The 20,656-nt window shown below is 40.3% G+C and overlaps 1 protein-coding gene across 4 annotated transcripts in view; it reads right to left on the bottom strand.

Annotated features, from left to right (window-relative positions):
* The window catches only part of ikbkb (inhibitor of nuclear factor kappa B kinase subunit beta), an 81,383-nt gene that overhangs the window by 53,301 nt on the left and 7,426 nt on the right, over nt 1-20,656 (bottom strand). The gene's annotated exons all lie outside the window — the stretch shown is intronic.

Genomic DNA, 20,656 nt, shown 5'->3' with positions numbered 1-20,656 from the left:
GGGGTTCAAGACGAGAAGGTATATTCTTAAGATGAGGGGAGAAAGTTTTAAAAGGGACCTGAAGGACAACTTTTTCCACACAGAGGGTGGTGCCTATGTGGAATGAGCTGCCAGAGGAAGTGGTGGAGGCTGGGATAAATTACAACATTTAAAAGACATGTGGACAGGTTCATGAATAGGAAAGGTTTAGAAGATTTGGACCAAATGCAGACAAATGGGACTAGTTTAGCTTTGGAAGCTTGGTTGGCATGAATGAGTTTAACCGAAGGGTTTTTTTTCCATGCTGTATGATTCCACGACTCTGACTGTAAGTCCCTCTTTGCCATCCCCACAGAATAACTATTGGCAAATTCAATTGGTAGTTGCAGGAATTGATCCGTCATTAAATATTTATGCTAGCTTCTCTTAAACCGCTGCAAAGTCACAGGACAGGAAGAGCAACATTTTGACAGTGAATTGCTCCCAATTAGATTTTGTTCAGGAAACAAATTGATACACGAATCGAATCTTGTACAATGGACGTGTTCTCAAGTATACTCTGGTAGGAAAGTTCAACGCAGATGTCCCATTACCTTGGACACCCCTCTGTCTCATTGCCTGCTCTGTTTCTTACACATTGATGTCCCTTCCTGTGTTCACTGTAAAGTCTGGTATACATCCCTCTCCACTTCCTAGAGGGAATTGCTCACACATTTACATCCTTCCTCTACTGCCATGCGGTGTCGATAACCCAAAACTGCTCTTCCTCCATATCATAGTCAACATATCAATATTTGAGGAGGTGCACTGCCCTATCCTTTCCTGTACTCGAAGGCTGGTGGGAGAAGGTAACAGCAGAGGACCAAGTTACATTATATTGAAGTTCAAAATAGGTGGAAAGGCAACTTTGGGAGAAGAATACAAATAATTTACAGAGAGACATTGATAAGTTAAGTAATTGGGCAAAAAAGGTTGGCAAATAGGTATAATGTTAGAAAATGTGAAGTTATTAATTTTGGAAAGAAAAAGAAAACACAGAGCATGAGGGAAAAACTGCAGAAAGTTGCAACAGAAAAGGGACTTCAGGCTGAATTGTTCACCAAACATGGAAAGCTAGCATACAGGTGCAGCAAGTAATCAGGAAGACTAATGGAGTATTGGCTCTTATTACAAGGGATTGGAGTATAAGTGGAGGGAAGTCTTACTGCATCTGGAAAGATGCAGGTGAGTGCACATCTTGAGTATTGTGAGCAGTTGTGATCCCCTTATTTCATTGGAGGTAGTTCAGAAAAGGTTCACTCGGAGGATCCCCAGTATGGAAGGATTGTCTTATGAGCAAAGGCTAAACAGGCTGGGAGTCTGCTCATTGAAACATATGGGATTCCTAAGGGGCTTGACAGAGTAAATGCTGACAGAATGTTGCCCCTTATGGGTGAGTTTAGTACCAGAGGGCATGGTGTCAGAACAAAGGGGTGCCTTTAAGAGGAGGAATTTCTTCTCTGAGTTAAAGTTAAAGATCACACAACACCAAGTTATTGTCCAACAGGTTTATTTGGAAGTACTAGCTTTTGGAGCACTGCTCCTTCATCGGGTAGCTGTGGAGCAGGATCATAAGACACAGAGTTTATAGCAAAGGACCACAATGTCATGCAACTGAAACAATATATTGAACAAACCTTTTATAAATTCCTAATTTGGAAACAGAACTAGTCTCAAGATTGGGATACAGACAGACTCGAACCTCATACCTTTAATGCATTGTCTGAGCTGAGATGTCACCTTTTTTTTATAATACCTTAAGTTATCTCAAGAATATCACTTGAAATAAGTTCTAGGAGTAACATAGTAATGAACTGAAACCTGCAACTCATTCTAAAAGATGGGAGACTTAACAGCAATCTAGGTTTGTTCAATATATCGTTTCAGTTACGTGACACTGTGGTCTTTTGCTCTAAATTCTGTGTCTTCGATAAACCAGGAGGTCTCATAAAGAGATTTTCATCCTAGCACCCAGGTAACGCAATAATGCTTTGGGATGGGCTATGATTCCACCTTCCAATGATACATAAAATGATGTTTGCGTCTTTACGTGACCACAAGATCACATGAAATAGGAACGGGGAGCACCTGATGAAGGAACAGCGCTTAGAAAGCTAATACTTCTCAATAAACCTGTTGGACCAAAACTTGGTGTTGTGTGATTGTTGGCTTGGTCTACCCCAGTCTAATCATTGGCACCTCCACATCATTCTCTGAGAGGTTGAGAGTCTTTGGAACTCCGTGCCACAGAGAGCTGTGGGAGCAGAGTTCTTCTCTATAATTAAGGCTGAGATGGATCAATTCCTGATCAATAGGGATTCAAGGGTTATAGGGAAAAGGCAGGAAGGTGGATGTGAGCAACGTTGGATCAGCCATGATCCTATTGAATGGCAGAGCAGGCTTGAAGGACCAAAACAGCTCCCCGTTCCTATTTCATGTGATCTTGTGGTCACGTAAAGACCCAAACATCATTTTATGTATCATTGGAAGGTAGAATCATAGCCCATCCCAAAGCATTATTGCGTTACCTGGGTGCTAGGATGAAAATCTCTTTATGAGACCTCCTGGTTTATAGTCGAACAGCAAGTCTAGATGGTGTAATCACTATCTGCCACTTGTAAACTATTCTACCTCCATCTTTTGCCTGACCTCTCATTTAATAAGACTCCTTAATTCAGATTTACTATAGCTACATCTGCAAGCTTACACATTCCTCTGTTGATACCTCAGTCCTAAGCGTAATAATCTTCTCTCAGTCTAATACTGTGATCAACTTCTAGTTTGAGTTGGTTTGTATGAACTAATCAGATTAATGGAAGATTTTCATTTTATTTGACAGTTTCTTGTGTGTTCTTTCTATTTTAAAGAACTATTTTTGCATTCTGAATCTGTTTGCAAGTGCTTGTTCCCCATGATCAGGTTTTTATATGCACATTCTCTCTACTTTGGCTAACCTGAGCATTAATCCCATTGCAATCAGTCATAAAGCCTTGACCTTTTATCCAACCAACACAGTTTCTTTAATGTTGCATGTGGCTGCACTTCCTTTGTCACAAATATCAAAACCCATGTCTAAATTGTGGAGGCAAGAGGGAAAAGACAGAAATGTAGAACAATGCAGGAGGTGCATGGAAATTATAACTGAAAAGCAGCTGGGAGGAAGAAAGCAGAGACTAACAGAAAAAATGCGGCCACTGAGAAACCTAAATGTCACAAGAAACGATGAGAAAGTACAGAGAGAGAGAGAGAGAGAGAGCAAAAAATATTTAAAAGTATGTTTCCAGGCATGAGGAACTTGGGTTATGTGAGCGGATTGGAGATCTGGACAGACTAGGTAAGGAGAAACTTCCTTTGGCAGAAAATGGTGAGAACAAGAGAGCGCCAATTGAAAACAGTTCAAAAAAGCACCAGAAGCAACATAAAGAAACGTTTTCAACAGAGTGGGTGGTTAGGATCTGGAATGCAGTGCCCGATAGTGTGAAAGGTGCAGATTCAATTGAGGCTATCAAAAACGTGAAGGTGTCGGTATTGAACTGGGCTGGACAAAGTCAAAAATCACACAACACCAGGTTATAGCCCAACGGGTTTATTTGAAAACTAACTTTCAGAGTGCTGCTCCTTCTTCAAGTGTTAGTGAGAGAGGAGGACCTTACACACAGAACTTATAAGGAAAAGATCAAAGGGTTATACAAGTCATGCGAACAAATTGAACACACACCAGTGTTCATGAGTTGTATGATCCTTTGATCTTTTTTCTTATAAGTTCTGTGTCTAGCTTCTTCCAAGCAAAAGATCAAAGGGTTATACAAGTCATGCGAACAAATTGAACACACATTTGTGCACATAAGGTGTATGACCCTTTGCTCTTTTCCTTATAAATTCTGTGTCGAAAGTCTTCTCTCACTAACGTTTGATGAAGGAGCAGTGCTCCAAAAGCTAATGGTTTCAAATAGACGCTAACAAAACAGAATGAAGTAATTATTGGAATAGACAAAAAAAAAGCAAAGACCATAGAACCAGGAGTAAATGAACTGCTTTTACAAAGAACCATCACAGACAATGCTGAGCATATGTGGTTTTAGCAGTCCATGATTCCAATTGTGCAATTACCAGCTTCTCAAGGGCAATTCAGGATGGGCAATGGATGCCAGCCTTGCTGGCAACATTCACATCCCATGTATATCTTTCAAAAGCTGCAGTATAGTTGCCAAAACATGCTTTCTCACAAACTTCAGTTTGGTTTGAGTTGCTGCCAAGTTAAATGCCTTTCAACTGTTTCCTTCACAGAGTCCAGAATCCAAATATGCTCCAAATATTAAGTCAACAATCACAAATCCTATGATTCTGACCTTGCTAAAACAGAATGTTATCTTATGTATTAAAAACAGAAATTTCTCGGCAGATATGACAGCATCTGTGGAGGGAGAAACAAGGTTAAAGTTTATGATCTTTCCATACAAAGCTCAGTGGGGAGGCAAACTGTGAGAAAGATGCAGAGGAACTTCAGTCTGATTTGTACAAGTTGAGGGAGTGGGCAAACGCATGGCAGATGGCTTTTAATGTAGATAAGAATAAGATTATCCTCTTTAATAACAAAAACAGGAAGGCAGTTTATTATTTGAGGGGCAATAGATTGGGAAAGGGGAAGGTGCAAGGAGGAGACTTGGGTGTTCTTGTACACCAATTGCTTAAAGTAAGATTGCATTTGAAGCAGATGGTGGAGGAAGCAAATGGTACGATGGCTTTCATCACGAAAGAATTTGAAAACAGGAGCAAGGATGTTTTGCTGCAATTGTACAAGGCCTTGGTGAGAGCACACCCTGGAGTGTTATGTGCAGTTTTGGTCTCCTTATCTGAAGAAGGATGTTCTATCTAAGGTAGAAGTGCAACAATAGTTTACCAGACTGATTCTAGGGATGGCACGACTGCCATCTGAAGACAGACTGGATCAGATATTCACTGGAGTTCAGAAGCCTGGGGAAGGGGCATCTCATAGAAACTTGTAAAATTCCAACAGGACTAGACAGAGTAAATGCAGGAAGGACGATCCCAATAACCAGAGAGTTTGGAACCAGGGTTTATTGTTTAAGGTCACCAGTTAGGTCATTTAGGACTGCGATGGTCTTCACCCAGACATTGATGAACTTGTAGAATGATCTGCCACAGAAATAGGTTGAGGCTAAAACATTACATGTTTTTAAGATGGAGATAAATATAATTCTTGGGGGTAAAGGGATCAAAGAGATATGTAGCAAAAGCAGGAACTGAGTACTGAGTTGGATAATCGGTCACAATCATTTTGAATGATGATATTCATGTTTCTACCTTTCATCAGATGAATTCTGATTCACAAAAACATAGATGATCTGATCATTATAACATTGATGTGGACAGGATCTTGGTGTCTGCAAATGGGCTACATCTCTTGCATTGCAATACTTCATATATATTTTACTGACTGCAGAGTGCTTTGTTACACCCTCGGAAAAAGTGCTATATAAATGCAAATCCTTTGATTGTTTATTTTAAAACCTGATCATACATTTAACTTAGTTGTGTTTGGCCCTGTTGCATTCTAACCTGTAAATGGCTTCCAGTGAAACAACACCTCAATTGGAAAATTTCATTCATCTTTTCAAATCCCTTCATGGAATATCCACAAGGCTCTCTCTGTAATCTCCAATAGCCCTCTGAAAACCTCAAATTCATTCACATTCCCAATTCTAACCATTCCACCATGGCCACCTTGCCTTCATAAAGTCGTTCTGCATGGAAACAGATCCTTCCGTCTAACTCGTTCACGCCAACTCAGTATCCCAAACTTAATAAGTCCCATTTGTCTACGTATGGCCCTGAGCTCTCAAATTTCTTCCCAAAATCTCTTTGATATTTCATCTTCCTTTATATCATTCCTTAAAACATACCACTTTGGGTCAGTTGTCTGAATATTTCCTTATGCAGCTCAGTGTTAAATTCTGTTTGGTTATACCTGTGAAGTGCGTTTGGATGTTTTACAATTTAAAAGGTGTTAAATGAATTCAACAGTTGTTGTTGTTCCTGGGATCAGTGTCCTGACAGTGAGGTTAACCAATGCTGTGGGGGGAAAGCTGATACATTTAAATGTATTTGGCAAAGGAACAGCAATCAGGAGAGAGCAGCAGAGAGGAGAGAAGTAAACTGAGAGACAAGGAGCAACTGAACAAAGAATAGTGTGGAAGCGAAAAGAATTAGATGGAGGGGAAGTGCAAAGCCAACTAGCTTGGGTGTTAGTCTGTGTGGATTACAAACAAAATTAGTTACTTTACACTTTTTCATACATTTTCATGAGCACCAATGGCAACACGAGCATTTATTGCCAATCCCTAAATGCCCTTCAAGTGAGTGACTGAGTCATTTCAGAGGGCACAAATAGTTAACCAGATTGTTGTGAATCTGCAATCATAGGTGGACCAGACTGTGCAGGACAGGCAGATTTCCTTTCTATAGTAAACCTGGTGGCCTTTTAGAAAAATTAATAACAGTTTTATCACTACAACTATCAAGAGAAGCCTTGTATTCCGAATTTATTCATTGATTTTAAGCTCCAGAAGCCGCTGTGGTGGGATGTGAAGAGCAGTGGCCTTGAACTCCAGATTGCCAGTCCCATAACATTTACAATACCACAACATTACCTCCCTCCCTAGCAGGGATCTGGTTTTAAGATGGACAGGAATGGAAACTACAATATATACAAGACGGATAAGGAAGTGGAAAGGACAGAAGGGGGTGTGGCAGTCTTGAACAAGATAATACTTCTTCAATTCTCCCTTCACAGAACTTTCCAAAAATACTCGAGAAACACATGTAGACAGTAAAAGAAGGGTTGCAGAAGATTAGTATTAATTAAAAACATGCTGGAAAAATTAACAGGACTGGAAACTAACATACCCTCAGAGCCTGATAATCTACATCCCAGGGTTTAAAGAAAGCGGCAATGGGAATAGTGGATGTCGGTTGTAATCTTCCCAAATTCTAGATTCTGGAACAATCCTGGTCCATTGGTGAGTGGCAAATGTAACCCCAATATTTAAAAAAAGGAGGGAGAAAACCAGAAATTAGAGACTAGTTAGCTGAACAGGAGTAGTGGGGAAAATACTGGAGTTTATTGTAAAGGATGTGATAACAGAATACTTAGAAAATAACAACTGGATCACATAAAATCAACACGGATTTTTGAAAGAGAAATCATGTTTGACAAACCTACTGGAGTTTTCTGAGGACATAACCAGTCGAATAGATGAGAGAGAATCAGTGGATTTGGTGTATTTAGATTTTCGGAAGGCCTTTGATAAAGTTCCCCATAAAATCAAAGCAAAATCTAAGTATCTAGGATTAGAGGTAATGTTGTGGCATGGCCTGAGAATTGGTTCACAAACAGAAAACACACATAAATGGTTCTTTTCTGGAGTGGAAAGTAGTGAATAGTGAGGCATAACAGGAATCATTGCTTGGCCCCAGCTATTCATAATGTATATCAAAAATCTTCTCAATTTTGCCAATGACATAAATTTAGTGGGCTTCTGAGTGATGGGAGGATATAATGAGGTTTCAAGGTGGTTTAGACAAGTTGAGAGAATGGACAAATGTCTGGCAGATGCAGTGTAATGTGGATCAGTGTGAACCTGGCTATTTTGGTAGAGAACGGCAATGGAGAATATTAATAAAATGGTGATAAATCAAGAAATGTTGATGTACAAGGGGCCCCTGGGTGCAACATTCCTTGTCATTTCCTGTCCATGAATGGCTGCAGCTTCCAGGAGCAGAAGTAATGCGTCAACATGCCAAGTGACATATACAGAACTTCCCAGTAGCTGCTTAGAAGGAACATGGCCTGGATGTCCTTGCACAGCAGTCACAGAAACAAAGCATACAGATGCAGTAAGCAATAGGAAGGCAAACTGATTTCAGTACAGGAGTAAGCAAGTCTCATTGCAGCTCCTTGTGAGCCTTCACCTGGACTGTTATGTGCAGTTTTGACCTCATCTAAGTAATGATTTACTTCCTAATTAAAAGAAAAAGCAAAAGGTTCACTAGACTGGTTCCTGGATTGGCATATTTATTGTCTGAAGAAAGACTGGGTCAACTAGACTTGTCTTCACTGGAGTTTAGATGAACGACAGGAGGATGTCACTGAACCATACAAACTTTGAGAAGGGCTGGACAAATTAGATGCAGGGATGATACCTCATCTGGCATGGGGTCGAGAACTAGGGAGCATGGCCTCAGGATATGAGGTGAACCACGCTGGACTAAGATAAGAAGAAATTTCTTCACTCATTGGAATTTGCTCCCACAGAAGGAGGGAGGCCAAGTAACTCAATATATTTAAGAAAGAAATTGATTTTTGGAGGCTAATGGTATCAAAGGGGATGGAGAGAGATCTTAGTATGATCTTAAGATAGAGGATCAGTCATGAGCATGTTCATTGGCAACTGGGCTTTGTGGACAACATGTCCTATTCCTGCACCTCCTTTGTACATTCTCTAATTTTTATAATGTTTAAGATTTAACAGGAGGCAAAATACAAGTCAAAATCTGTTTGTGCTAAGGAATAGAAAGAAACAGCTGTTATTTTGCTGGGTGTTTACTGTAGACACTGAAATAAGGAGCAGCTAATGGAGCTCACCTGTATGGTAATTTCAGAGAATTTAGTGTAATGTAACAGTTAGTGTAATATCAGTAATAGTATGAGATTCCAATTAACCTAATTTTAGTCTGAGAGAAAATCCAGAATGGCGGGTAAGAGGATAATAATTTTTTTTTTCAATTCCATCCAGGAGAACTTCCTTAATTTGTGCAGTTCTGGACCAATGAGGACTGAAGCAGCACTGGATTTAGTTCCAGAAAGTGATATAGGATAATTGAAGTATCTTTGGGAGTAACTAGATAATGGCGATCAGAACATAAGGAGGTTCAATATGATTATGGAACAGGACAAGAAAAATTAGAGGTAAAATATATCAAACAGGAATAGAGTTAATTTGACCAATTTGAGAAGAGCTCGAGCATAGATTAGATTAGATTACATTACAGTGTGGAAACAGGCCCTTCGGCCCAACAAGTCCACACCGACCCGCCGAAGCGAAACCCACCCATACCCCTACATTTACCCCTCTGACTAATGCGCCTAACATTCTGGGCAATTTAGCATGGCTAATTCACCTGACCTGCACATCTTTGGACTGTGGGAGGAAACCGGAGCACCCGGCTGTGAGGCAGCAGTGCTAACCACTGTGCCACCGTGCCGCCCACTGAGTGCAGACAAAGAAGTGGTTAAGAACAGTGAATGAACATTGGCAGATCCTCAAGGCAAGAATATTTGAGCTCAGTCCAGACATACTGTCAAAGAGATACAAGTTGAGGCATCCAAAAATAGAGCTCCCAGAATGACAAAGTAAATGGAGCAAAGTTAATATAAAAAGAGAGAAAAGGATTTTTTTTGATAAAACAGAAAATAATTGAAAACCGATCACGATACAGAATGATTAAGGAAATTGAAAAATGATACAAAAAAGATGAAGAGGAGAATATCATTGGGTGACCTTAAAGGGAACTGCAAAATCTTTCATAAACAAATAATGAGTGAGAGAATACTTTAAAAAATGATGGGACCTTCGATTGTATAGGAAATAGGAATCAACAGATTACACAAAGAGGATTGGCACTGGTACAACAGACTGAATGGCCTCACTATGTGCTGGGAGAGATCGTCTGGGGATAGAAACTGGAGCATTCCAAATTCACATCACCATAACCATGAGCAGAGAGGTTTAAATTGGTAGCAGATTCCCAAACTACAGAACTATAATGATGCACTGAATGGCTTACTGCAGATCGCCATGTGAAGGTCAGCATGCATGGCCTGCTACAAGATTAAGACACAGGGGAGGCCCAAACCAAACAGACATGAGTCAATCTACCAAGGTAGTCAAGCTACTAGCAGCAGCAAGATAACTGTTGAGCACACTGCTGTCCGTCACTGAAATGCACTCAAGAAGCTCTTCAAAGGTCACCTCGGACTATCATGACTTTGCATCATTAAGGAACAGGAGCAGTTTTTGAATTTAGCATAACAGTTCCGGATCCTCTGTCATTCGAGAAAATAGCAATAGTAAACCAAAAGGCTTGGATTTTTGAAGAGCATTTCATGACCTCAGGGTGACCCAGAATGTTTACATTACGTGGTTTGAAATCATTGTGTTTCCTGAAATATGACAGTGGTCAATTTATGCACAGCAGGATTCCATAAACACCAATGTGCAAATAATCTATTTCAGTGACACAATGTCAACACCAGACAGACTTTTCCCCTGCTCTTCTTGCAAGTAATTTTACATCCACCTGAAACAGTAGACATGGAGAGGCTGGAATGGAATGAATTGCTGTTGAGGATGTAATCTGGTCTTATCAGGCTTGACAGCTTTAGACTCAAACTGGAAAACAAAGAGGTTCAGTGTGCAGGCTATCAGGAAATATCCTTGGCAGACAGAGTAACTGACTCTCTACTGCAAGAACTGGGCACCTGTACTGCTAGAGCATTTGTCAGTGACAGCCTATTATTAGCTTTGGAACGAGAAGTAATTTGTACATAAACTCAGGAAGCAGAGTTTACAGCTGTTCAAGATATTGGTAAGGTCATATTTTGAGTACTGTGTACAATTCTGGTCACCCTGCTGTAGGAAGGGTGTTATTAAACTGATGTTATGGACCAGACCAAACCCCCCCCCCCCCAAATAGATCAAGGAGGTACCTAGACCCTAACTTTTATCTAATTCAAAGATAAGCATAAAGGTGCTGTGTTCTAAATGTAATTCAACTGGTTACATTGTTTGGCTTTAAGCAAAACACACTTTATTCTTGCCCCCATAGTTCAAAAAACAGACAAAAGGAAGAAGAATTGGTGTAACTTTAACTCTATTGGAAAATAGACAACAGAATAATTGATTATTTAACAACTAAACAGCAACAGTTCCAATATAGTAACATGACTGGAAATTCAGTCAAACAGATTGCTGCCAGAATCGCACGTGAGACAGAGAGAATCCAAGCTTTTGCCTTTAGCATAGAGAAGAAATTCTGGGGTAGAGGAAGAGAGCATGAGAGAGAGCCAACTTCAAAACCCCAACAATCACTGAAAGATAAACTAAAACCCTGGTTCTGTTGGAACCTGACTCTACTCATTCAGTCTGCTTCTATTGTCCTAATGTTATTTTAAAAAACCTAAGGCTTCACAAACTATTTAGTTGATTGGCTTGGAACATTCTACTCAGTGCCTCTGTCTCAACCTCTCTTCATTTTGAAAAAAAAGACAAGATACACCTCTTAACGCCACAGTATTGTTATCCTGAAAAGGTGCAAGAAAGATTTACAAGGATGCTATGAAACCTGGAAGGCTCGAGTTATAAGGAGAGGTTGGTTAGGATGGGTCGTATTTCCACTGGTGCAGAGGAGGCTGAAGAGGTTTATAAAATCATGAGGGGAATAGATAAGGTGAATAGCCAAGGTCTTTTACTCAGGGTAGAGGAGTCCAAAACTAAAGGGCATATTTTAAGGTGAGAGGAGAAAGAGGGACCTTAGGGGCAACTTTTCAGAGGGTGGTGCATATATGGAACGAGCTGCCAGAGGAAATGGTAGAGGCAGGTACAATTACAACAGTTAAAAGACATTTGAACAAGTACACTGCTAGGAAAGGTTCAGAGGCAGATGGCCCAAATGCTAGCAAATGGGACTAGTTCAGTTTAGGAAACTGGTCAGCATGAACACTTGGACCGACCAGCCTGTTTCTCCGCTGTATGACTCTATAACTCCAATGTGAAGCACTTAGAGATCTAGTGGCTGTGACAACTCAATATCAATGAAAGTTGTTTCTGTCATTTCAACTTCTGCAGTTTGCTTGTAGCCCTTGAAGATTAGCTCATCAGAATTCAATTTCAGTTCATACATTCAATCTGTATTTCACCATTCAAATACCGACAGTGGGGTTCCATGGTAACTGACGCTTTGGAGGATTAGTCTGTCTACCTACTGATGGTTCAGTTACAGGAAACAAATAAGGGAAATTTCAACAATTAAAAACGTTAATGAGTCACCACTCTTCAATGAAATCACTGACCTATTCGGCCATAACACTGTCAAATATGGTGACATGCACTCTCACAGTTCAAAAGAGGAAACTGAAGCTGGTGAAAGAATCACTGAAATGCACTTTTCTATATTCCTGTTTTACACAGTGACGTTTCATTCTTGCACTAATCTGGAATGTCTCTAAATTCTGTTGTGTTGGTGTAGGTTGATAATGGGTCAGATACTGCAGTCACCAATGGTACAGAGGAACACTTTCAGATTGTCATCATTAAAGTTCGGTTAGAGACAAAAAAAAACTGCAAATGCCGGAATCCAAGGTACACAAGCAGGAGACTGGAAGAACACAGCAAGCCAGTCAGCACCAGGAGGTGGAGAAGTCAATGTTTTGGGTATAACCCTTCTTCATCACTAAAGCTCAAGCAGAGATGAATACAGCAGCACAAAAAATGGGCTGTTTACTCTAAATATTTGCCTCTATTAAATCTTTATGTAAACATTGGGAAAACTTCTGTCAGGACGTTCAAAGCAGAAGCAGGCTTTGTCGCACAAAATGCACAGGTGAATTCAGAGACAAAGGGATCAGGGCCTATCGACAATTTAACACCTCTAACAAACAAACTACCCCTTAAGACAAAGGTAGGAGTTCATAAATCTCTGTTCCAGATTAATCCTGTTCATCCCTTGGAATTTTTTAACCTAGTTTACGATGAATAATGAAAAGGATAATGGAACAGCAGGGAGAGAAACAGGCATATGAAAACTTTGTCCAAGATCCGGAATAGAAGGAGGCCATTCACCACCTTGTACAAGACCGACCATTCACTCAGATCACATCTCAGTGTCTCTGAATATCTCAGACAAATAAAAAAACTGTCAATCTCACAATTAACAATTTTATATTCAAATTTTAACAGAAGCAGAATTGCCACCTGGACATCTAAGAGTCCCAAACTTCTATCACCATCTGTGTATAAAGAAGTGTCCTACTTTCTCCCCCGAAAAGATCTGATTCTCATCCTTAGACCATGCACACTAAAGCTAGACTCTCTGTCTATACCAGAAGTAATTTATTAGAATCTACCTAAGCTATTTTCCTGAATATTATGAAACCCTTGATAAAATCACAGCTTAAATTTCTTAATTCTGGGCAAATAAAAGCCAATCCTACTCTCAACGAACTGGTGCAGGCAATTGGTCTGAGCCAAATGGTGGCCTTCTCACCATAACACTTGTGTGACTGTCAAATTCTTCCTCATAAATTCAATTCTTGGGGTACACATACTATTCTGGTAAATCTATGCTGCATTTCCTTCAATGTTAAGATATCCCTCCTTCATGCAGCTGAAGCACTTTTATTTTCTCTTCTTCCAGTCATTGAGATACAAAGGCCAGCATTCAATTTGCATTTTTTGATTATTTTCTGGACACATTGGTTCCACATTGGTTCTCTCTGCACAACTGAAAATTTTCAAATCATTCAATCAATTTACCTGTAATGACAGAATAACTAATTTCCTAATGATAGATGCCGGTTTATCATTTACTGGATATTTTTAAATCTTTTCTCAAGTATTAGAATGACAGGCGAATTTCAATTGAAAGGAATGGATGCTGAATAAAGGAAACTTGTCCCTCTGTTTGCAACACAATCCATTCACATTGTGTTCAGTGGAGTTTGGATTGGGAGAAAGGAGAGAGTAATGACAGAAAGCAGCTATAAAGGGTTAAAATTACCACTTCCTGCACAGAGTCACACCCACACAATTATCTCCATTAACAACTACAATCCTATTTCTTCATAGAAGGATGGGTAAAGTAAGGACTGTGTGTCAGTCACCTGTACTACATGCACAGGAGAAAGAGAGAGAGAGAGAGAGATGGGATCACAGGCAGGCAGAAAGCAAGAGAGGCAGATGGAAATTGTGACAGCATAGCAGATGGGAGAGTGAGAGACAGAATAGTAGGGGCTCAGAGAGAGTGATACACAGAGCGAGAGAAACAGGGAGGGTTAAGTGCAGGAGGTTTTTTTTTCTCAAATATGTGCAGTGACAAAGGGTAGGGAGGCAGAAATTATTTGATTTGTTATTGTCACGTACCAAAATGCAGCAAAAATGATTGTTTTGCATGCTATCCAGGCAAATCATATTTTACATCAAGAATAGAACAGAATGCAGAATATAGTCCTACAAAATTAAGAAATGAAGCACCATATTAAGAGGCAAGATAAAAAAGACATGATTTATTGGCATATATCGAGGGAGATATAGTGAAAAGTGTTCTGTTGCCACAATCTGGCACCATTTTGAGGTACAAAAGAATTAGAAGAAAATACTTAAATAGAGTGCATCTTCATTGCCAGGGTCCTAAACATGGCTTCAGGTCTTCTGTAAGGTCCCATCTCCTAGCCTATCACAGCCAGGAGCCCACCACTCCAGGCATGGACACTGCTACAGTTCAGTCAAAAAAGTAAGGCGATAACATCAAGTTGTGATCAGCAACATGGGGAATGTAGTGCCAGTAGTTTTCAGTCTCGAGAGCCTGCACCCATGAACATAATACATGCAGCAATGTTCTCCTCTGCAGCCTGTTCTGTTGCTCGATTCCAGAAGTCCATGTATCAGGCCTACGAAGCCAGGAGTCCCCATTCTGCCATTACTGCAGTTGATGTTCTGTCCCCATGCCAGGAGACCATGCATTGGCATCCGGAGCCAACAGTCACCGGTGACACACCGCTATGGCCTCCCCACATTGTCAGGAAGATGAAGAAAAAGAAAGAATAAAAAAGATCAAAAGGAGAGAGAGAAAAAGAATACTGCTGGCCGAGAGCAGCCAGGCTCAGCCCAAATACTACCTACCATGCGAGGAAAAAAAGACGATAAAGTAAATACTGCCGAAAAAAGAAGAAACGAAAATGTGACAGAGAAGGAAAAAGTGACAGTGCAAGTACTGACCCTCTGACAATGTAGCACTCCCTCAGTACTGTCCCCCAGAAATGGATGCGTGCCTGAAGTAGGACTTGTCGACCTGCATTGTATTCCCAGGTTTCTGTTATGGTGATTCCCAATATTGTGTGTTGAAGGCAAAAATGTCACTGACAGATGCATGTAGGCACATAAGCACATACGTCATGGCCACATCTCTGCACAGTTCAATCAAAAGAATAGAGTAATAACAGCAAGACATGGAAATATAGTGCTACTAGTTTTTAGTGATGAGAGCCTGCACCCAAGAATATATGCACCAAGAACTCTTCTCTGCAGCCTGCTCTGTTACACTATCAGTTAAATAGAACGAGATTCAAATGGAACAGCAAAATTGTTATAGTGCATGAACCCAATCAACTGGTCAAATCCAATGGCAACTCACTTCCCGATCATCTCCCCATTAAACCTGCAAATATTTTGTCACTCTGAAAATGGAATTTGAATCTACATCCACCTTGCTCTCAGTGCATATCAAATCTGAATGATATGTTGCATACATGTTGTTTTCCTTTGGGTTTTTTTTGCCAATCACTTAAATTAGTGTCCTTTGGTTCTCAACATTTCTGCCCATGGGAACATTCTGCCCTCTTCTGTTGAGGCCTGTCAATCAAATTCCATACTCCTCTCAAACATTGCTTCTCTGTGAGGAACAGTCCCATCTTCACCAATCTCTACAGGAGTCAAGTTCCTCTATCTCAGATCCAATCATGTGAGTCTTGTCTTTACTCTTGCCAATGAATCCTTCCAAAAAACAAGTGCCCAGAATTGGACACTGCGCTTCAGTTGAGGCCATATTAGTGCTTTATACATGTTACATAGAATTTCCTAGATTTTGGACATGCTTCTCCTAATTATTAAGCCCAGTATCTTTGGCCTTTATTTACCAACTTCTCAGTATGTCCAAATTTACACCCAGATCTTTCCACTCCTGAAGTTCTTTTAAATTTGACCCAACATTTTATATTCTCCTCTCATTTTTCCACCCAAAGGTTAATGACTCAATTTTGTAATGGTTTTATCTGCCTTATTTCCACCCATTCCATCACTGATGTCCTCTCATAGCCCATCACTATCTTTCTCAAGAGTTCACAAAGCTTGCAAGTTTTATACCATCCATAAATTTTGAAATTGTGCCCTGTACACCCAAATCTAAGTCATAATCTGAAGAAAGCAGGGGTCCCAGCTTAAAACCCTGCAGAACTCCATTCTATACTAGGAGAGCCAAAATAGCAAGGAAGTTAAAAACAGACAATAAGAACTTCTTTAAACATAGTAAAAGGAAGTGAGGTGTCAAAGTGAACATAGGTCCCTTAGAAAATTAACCTGGGGAAATGGTTACTGGAAGGGCAGGAAATGATACATGAGTTAAGCAGATATTTTGCATCATTCTGTACAGTGGAAGATATTTCAAACTCCCATTAATATGAAAGAACACAAGGGAGAAATTAAGTACTATCATCATCACTAGAGAAGTAGTATTAGACAAGCTAATGGAGATGAAAGCAGATAGGTTCCCTGGTCCTGATGGCTTACTTCCAAGGATGCTGAAGAGGTAGTTACTGAGATAGTGGATGTATAGGTTGTAATTTTCCAAAAATTCTTGGATTCTGGAGAAATACCAAAGGATCAGAAAACTGCCAATGTGACAATCCTATTCAAAAGAACAGATGGAGGCAAAAAGCAGTTAGCTCGAGGCCGATTAGCCTGACATCTGTTGTTGGAAAAGTATTGAGATCAATTTTTAAGGAAATCATAGCAGGACACCTGGAAAATCATTATCTAATCAAGGAGGGTAAGCAGGGCTTCATGATATGGAAACTATGTCTGACTAATTTATGAGAACCTTATTCAGAATTCTCAAACAGAGAGGGAAACCAGTAGATGTGTTGTATTTGGACTTCCAGAAGGCAAAAGATTCCAAAAGATTAAGTCAAAAGAGCACACACTGTTGGAGGTAGTATTTTGACATGGAATTCAAAATTGGTTAATGGGCAGGTAACAGCGAGTGGGGAAAGGGGGTTCTTTTTCAGGTTGGCAATCTGTGACCAATGGAGTCAGGGATCAGTGCTGGGAACACAACTGTTTAAAAAATATATTAGTGAATTTGAAGGGGGAAAGAAATGAATGTTCTGTAGCCAAGTTTACAGACGACACAAAACTAGGTGGAAAGGCAGGTTGAGAGAGGGGGATACAAACAGTTCACAGAGTGATATTGAGAGGTTAAGCAAGTAAGCAAAATGTTGGCAATGGGGTATAACATGGGAAAATGTGAAGTTGTACATTTTGGAAGGGGGAACAAAAGAACAGTGTATTATTTAAATGGAGAAACACTGCAAAAGGTTGCAACACAAAAGACACTTAGGGCACTTAGACTGACAGTCACACAGCATGGAAACAGACCCCTCAGTCCAACCAGTCCATGCTGTATATAACTCCAAACTGAACTAGTCGCACCTGTTTTCCCCTGACCCATACCCCTCCAAACCTTTCCTATTCATTCAAATATCTTTTAGGCGTTGTAACTGTGCCCATATCCTCTGGAAGTTCATTCCACATGTGAGCAACCTACTGTGTAAAAATTTGCTGTTCATCTTTTTTATATCTTCTCCTACCTTAAAAAAATGCACCCTAGTCTTGAAAATCCCCTATCCGAGGGAAAAGACAACTACCATTAATCTATCTATACCCCTCATGACTTGATAAACTTATATAAAGTCACCTCTCAACCTCTTACGCTCCAGTGAAAGAAATCCCAGCCTATCTTTATCATTCAAATATTCCATATCCTGAGCACAAAACACAGAAAGCTAGCACAAAGATGCAGCAGGTAATCAGGAAGGCTCATGGAATGTTGGCTCTTATTTCAAGCAATTTGGTCGATAATAGGGAGGAAGTCCAACTGTAACTGTACAAGATTCTGGTCAAATCATATCTGGAGTACTGTGAGTGGTTTTGGTCCTCTCATTTAAAGGAAAGATATCATTTAAGGAGCGATTTCATTGGAGGCAGTTCAGAGGAAGTTCACTCGGATGATCCCTGGTATGGAGGGATTGTCTCATGAGCAAAGGCTGAACAGGTTGGGACTCGACTCGCTGGAGTTTCGAAGGATGAGACGTGATCTCATTGAAACACAGGATTCTTAAAGGACTTAACAGAGTGAATGCTACTATCCCTTTTAATCCATGATCTTTAGCTTTACTGACCAACTAATTACATGGTATTTCATCTCATCTCTTTTAGAAGGCGATGTGTTGCATTATCTTAATTACTCAATGTGTTATCTCACGAAGTAACTTGAACAATTTATTTGCCCTTAGCAAATCCATGCTGCTGCATTACTTCACATTTGTCCAAGTGACTGTTCATTTTAACCTGAATTATTGTTTATTATGGAAGCAAAATGGGAATGATAGCCAGCAGAAACAAATTCTGCTGTTCATTGGAAAAAAAAGAGGAACAGGAGGTGGCCATTCAGCCCTTGGAACCTATTCTAGTGTCCAATCAAATCATGGTTAATCTGACTCTTACCTCCCTTTACCCACCCTGGTTCTGTATCCATGAATACCTTTTTTTAAGGGGTATAATGGCAATATCATTGGATAAGTGATCCAGAGGCCCAGGTTAATGCTCTTTGGGCACTGGTTCAAATCCAACCATGGCAGTTGGTAGAATTTAAATTTGATGAATAAAATCTGGATTTGAAAGCTGGTTTCAGTGTGGAGGCCATGATAATTATCATTGATTAAGTCATCTGTTTCATTAATGTCCTTTCAGGAGCAAAATCTGCTGTCCTTACCTGGTCTGATCTATATGTGACTCCAGACCCATAACAATGACTTTTAACTGTTTCCTTAAGTGGTCCAATAAACCACTTAGTTCAAGCACTATCAAGGCTCAGCAACAGAGGCTGATCTTGTCAGCAATGCCAACATCCTATGAAAGATTGAAAAAAAATACAAAAGTCTGTCAATCTCAATTCTAAAATGTTCAATTGAACTTCAGCTTCCAAAGCTTGTCAAGAGGGATCATTCCAGATTTCCAACCCTTCCCCGTTCCCTACTTTGTGAAGAATTGCTTCCTGATGGCATTCCAAATGGCTTGGCTCCAATTTTAAGATTATGCCACAAATCTTTATGTGTTCTCAATAATTACATAAATCGCACATTTGTATCAGGCCCATCACATTGAAATGTCTGAAATCACACCAGAAGGTCTTCAAGAATTAGAGTTCAAGAATTCGAACTGCTCCACCCAATCAAGATATCGAGATCACTTATATGATACAGGCCACTGTCGAGGAGTATCCCCTGACTAACTTGAAGGCTGGCTTAAAAAAGCTCCATCTTGCCATTGCCAAGGCTATTGCTTAGCTCAACGATGACATACATTCTAAATAAATAATTGCCTTGAGCATGTGGTCATGAATCACATTCTTGACCTCCTGCAAAGGATTGTCTTGGTATAACACAGACATGGACAAGTTTTGGGTTGTCAGGAGGTGAGTTATTCACTGCAGGATCCAGCCTTTGAATTGCTCTTGAAGCCACAGGATTCAAATGGCTGATTCAGTTTAATTTCTCGTCAATGGTAACCCCAGGATGTTGATTCAGTAGTGGTAACGCAATTGAACACCAGTGAGCAGGGGATGAAGAAAGGAAGAATTTAAATTCTCTCTCTCACCGGAAACCTTACACTTGCAGTGCAAAGATTATTTGCTATTTATCAAGCTAAGCCAGAATCTTGTCCAGGTCCTGATATAAGTGGGCACTGGGAATCAGTTTAGCTCAGTTGGCTGGATTGTCGGTTTGCAGAGCAATGTGTTGCCAACAGCATGGATTCAATTCCCATCACTGGTTTGAGGTTACAATGAAGGACTCTCCTTCTCAACCTCTTCCTTTGCCTGAGGTCTGGTGACCCTCAAGTTAAATCATCACCAAGCACCTCTCTCTCCAATGAGAGCAGCCCCTGTGGTCTGGTAAGACTATGGCGACACAACAACAATAAGTGGGCAATGATTGTTTCTGAGGTCTTGCAAATGGTACTGAACATCATTTGTTTGTGACCATCCCTACGCTTGATCTTATGATGGAAGGAAAGTCAATGAAACAGCTGGAGATGGTTCGACCAAGGATTTTAGGACTCTTACAAGGGTCTTGTGGTAGCTGGCCAGGACACCCAGGTTCAAGTCCCACCTGCTCCAGGTGTAGTAACAATTTTTTTTAAATTCATTCTCAGGATGAAGCCTGGTTAGGGCAGCAATTATTGGCCATCCCTAATTTCCCATTCCATAAGACCAAAAGACATAGGAGCGGAAGTAAGGCCATTCGGCCCATCGAGTCCACTCCACCATTCAATCATGGCTGATGGGCATTTCAACTCCACTAACCCGCATTCTCCCCGTAGCCCTTAATTCCTTGTGACATCAAGAATTTATCAATTTCTGCCTTGAAGACATTTAGCGTCCCAGCCTCCACTGCACTCTGTGGCAATGAATTCCACAGACCCACCACTCTCTGGCTGAAGAAATATCT

Source organism: Chiloscyllium plagiosum, chromosome 42 (assembly GCF_004010195.1).
Source record: "Chiloscyllium plagiosum isolate BGI_BamShark_2017 chromosome 42, ASM401019v2, whole genome shotgun sequence".
NCBI lineage: Eukaryota > Metazoa > Chordata > Chondrichthyes > Orectolobiformes > Hemiscylliidae > Chiloscyllium > Chiloscyllium plagiosum.
The sequence above is the reverse complement of the archived record's forward strand: the minus strand, read 5'-3'. Positions and strand labels throughout refer to the sequence as shown.